We start from the raw sequence: 3,944 nt of genomic DNA on the forward strand, positions 1-3,944 counted from the left end.
TTTTTTCAGACATTTTATTCTTTTTTTATTTTTTAAAAATGATTTTGTTCATATTTTTCATTATCTTATACACATTGTTTTAGGTATTTTGGAGCATTTTATGAATCTTTTCAGGAGACCCAGGGCTACGCCACTAACACGACTGACTGCTAACAGCTACTTCAGCTTCTGTTAGAGGCGACAGTTTGACACCTGTAACTAAAACCTGGTCTCCATGTGCACGTTAACCTGACTTGTCTGTGTCTCAGGGCGGAGACGACGCTGGGAAACATCCTGAAGAAGAAAGGACGGAGGTAAAGCAGCTGTGTGTTTGTGTCCTGGGTGTCTTTAGTTCGTCTTTACTGTCGTGCAGGAAACTGCAGCTACCACAACATATTACAGACGTAGTGTCAGACTGAACGTGTCAGACTGAACGTGTCAGACTGAACGTGTCAGACTCCTGCTGTGCTCCTCAGCAGGTCGACCTTACACGAGTTCCCTCTAGGAGAAGGTTTGGGTTCAGAATGAGACACGTTCTGAAATAATTCAACAGGAAGAAAACGTAATGACCAGAGCGACGTGGAGCTACTGATACCTCAGTCTGTTCACCTCGTCCCAGTGACAAACTCACTGTGACGGTACAAAACCAGGCTCAGACATCACTGTTGTAGTTTTATATGTTTGCCACTGTGGATCACTGGGTGTCAGCTGATAGACGGCAGCTGTATCCATTTAAAATGAATCAGCAGTAAAACCCTGCTCGCCCTCCGTCTTCTGCCTGGACACCGCAGCTCTTAACAAATACTAAACAGGAGACTCGGGGGTTAAACGGCCTAACCCTAAGGCTGAGACATAAAACCAGTAGACTTGACTGGTTTCTGTGGCTCAGCCCGGACTGGGCCGCAACGTCTCCACATCTGGAGGGTCACTAATAACCAGTGCTGATGTGAGAGTCAGCAGGTCTCCCCCATCACCTCCCCTCTGACTCCATCTCTCCCAGTAACTGAAGCTGACATCACTCCGTCTCTCCCAGGAGGTCCAGTTACGTGGTGACCACTAAGATCTACTGGGGAGGACAGTGAGTGCTGCCTTCGTTCTGGTTTAATAACACTGATATAATATTGTACAGTGACGCCGTGTGTTTGTGTCTTTACAGGGCTGAAACAAAGCGGGGGTCGTCACGGAAACACATCATCGAAGGTAAACAACCGTTAACTTTCACATGTAAAGAAAAGTCGCCGTCGTGGGTGTTTCTAATGTTTATGTTTCAGTAAACTCAACGTACAGTACAAGGTCTCAGTTCCTGACCAGGTTCATTCTTCTCTGGTGTCAAACGAGCTGTGGCTGCTGCTCCTCACTGGCTTCACTGCACTGACAGCAGGGCCAGCGGAGCAGTATCGCTGCCCACCTGGTGATGCTGTCTATAGTGGTATAACCCAGTTCTCCTGCTTTCCCTAAACAGAACCACGTGGTTCTGATTAAAGCCAAGGAGCTTCCTGACTCTGTAGTGTCTGAAGCCAGTGGTACCTGACAAAGTGTTTGACGCCCTGCGATGGGGACGTGTTGCAAAGCTGGTCGGTTTTGTTGTCAAACCCAGGAAGGGAGACAGGACAGGAAGTGAGCCTGAACTCTGGAGTCGGTGCCTGAAACCCGACCTGCGATCACCATGTGGTCCTTGAATGTCCTTCTTCCTGCCTCATCCAGGCACCGCTCACTGCGTGTCTGCTGCTGTTGCTGGGAAACAACAATGTGCACAAGAACATGAGGAAACCTCCCAAACGGTGGAAGACGTGGTGTGTTGTCCATGTGAAGAGACAGCAGCGTGTGGGTGTCCTTTATCTTACCGGGTCATGTTTTCAGCCAGCTCCCTGGCTGTGATTGGTCGAGCTGGTTATCACAGGTTCGGGTTCACTCCGTCTGCTGGTGAAGACCATGTGAAAGGGTTAAAAGCTCAGGAACAGCTGGTGAAAGGACCTCGAGTCTGAGATTTGGGACAGCGGGAGTCATTTCTGGACCATTAACTGACAAATCAGAAACAGGACAGACAGAAGAGACATTCTCCCTGAAGTTTACAGACGTCAGTAGGTCATACAGGTCATTTTTCACGTATTCCTGCTCTTCATCACCTGCTGCAGCTGCTGAGTCTTCATCAGGAACCAGGAGGTGCCGACAGACGGACTCTGTATCAGACCAGGCCGATCTTTAAACCCAAGTCTAGTAGTCGTCCTAATGTTCTGCACCAACACGTCTGTGTTTGTCCTTCACAAGTCGCTGCTGAGCTGCAGACTCTTTACTAAACACGATGTCACAGAGCGACACCGTGGCGCCGTGTGGCAGCAGACTATGTAAACTGAAGGAATGGCTTGATTTGACACCACAGCAGCCTGGCTTTGGTGAACCGTAGTCAGCCTGTGGCCCATCAGGAGCTGGACCCGCCCGCTGTGATGACGCTGCAGCTTGTTCCTGATGTTACAAATCGTCTCTGGTTGCAGAGGTTGTTCGAGCCATGACCTTTGTGATCGATCACGGCATGGCCATGTACTGGGGGACGTCACGCTGGAGCGCCGTGAAGATCATGGTAGGACACGGCACCCAGCCTCAGTAGAACCTCAGTAGAACCTTAGTAAAGTCTCAGTAGAACCTGGTAGCAGCTGCATTTAAGTCAAACCTAGTTTAATCCTTTTCCCGCCTCTACCTGTGTCACACCAGTCTACCCGTGTCCCTCCCGTCTACCTGTGTCACACCTGTCCACCTCTGTCCCTCCCGTCTACCTGTGTCACACCTGTCCATCTGACAGGACGCCTACTCCGTAGCCCGACAGTTTCACCTGGTGACCCCGGTGTGTGAGCAGGCTGAGTATCATCACTTCCAGAGAGACAAAGTGGAGCTGCACCTGCCTGAGCTCTACCACAAGATCGGTACAATACACAACACACACACACACACACACTCAGAGACATATTTACTGAAGACTAAAGTACAGTATGAGACATGTAACTCACAGTACCAGGTCCGACAGGGTGGCCCCTGTCAGCGTTGTGTTACCACAGTACACAGATACGTTTGTGTTGTTGGTCGAAGTAAAGCTCATTTGAACTCGGTCACGTTCTGCTGCGTACCATGCAGACATGTAGTAACTACAGCTGTCACACACAAACAGTGTAGTAGTTGTAGTAGTGATAGTAACAGTGTCATGCAGTAAAAAGCAGTGGTTACCTCTGAAATGTAGTACAGTAGAAGTACAGAGCAGCAGAAAGTGTAAAGTACAAGTAAGTGTAGTTCTGATGAGGCTAGGCTAACAGTTTCCCTCCACCTGCAGTCGTTGTGCTAAGCTAGGCTAAACCAGTCCTGGACCGGAGCCGGACAGGACCTGCTTAGAAAACAGGGGGGGGCGTTAGACCTGCTGCTGTGTCTGTAAGTAGAACTGGACCCAGCTGAGATCCAGGATGGCAGCTGTTCAGGTCTAAACAGGGACCAGTTTAATGATGTGGTCCAACATGAGGTCCACCTGTCTCTCAGGTGTCGGAGCCATGACCTGGTCGCCGTTAGCCTGCGGACTGCTGACAGGGAAGTACAACGAGGGGGTCCGCGAGAGCTCCAGAGCCACCATGAAGGTAAATAGTACTGAAATACACAACAATACACACTATAAATACACACCATGTAAAATACACAATTAGATACAATATAAGACACTAAATACACAAATAGGATCAAACACCTACTGTAACAGACAAACAATGAAATACACAAACGTACACACTCAATAATCAGTGTACACAAACTTCTGAGGTACCACATGTTACAATGGTGATCCTGTGTGTGTGTGTGTGTTTGTGTGTGTATCTCCATGCTTGCTCGTCTCTACACCTGTCCATCTGCACACCTGTCTGTCTGCACGTCTGCCCGTCTCCACGCCTGCCCGTCTCTACACCTGTCCGTCTGCACGTCTGCCCATCTCTACA

Source organism: Monopterus albus, unplaced genomic scaffold (assembly GCF_001952655.1).
Source record: "Monopterus albus unplaced genomic scaffold, M_albus_1.0 scaffold460.1, whole genome shotgun sequence".
Taxonomy (NCBI): Eukaryota; Metazoa; Chordata; class Actinopteri; order Synbranchiformes; family Synbranchidae; genus Monopterus; species Monopterus albus.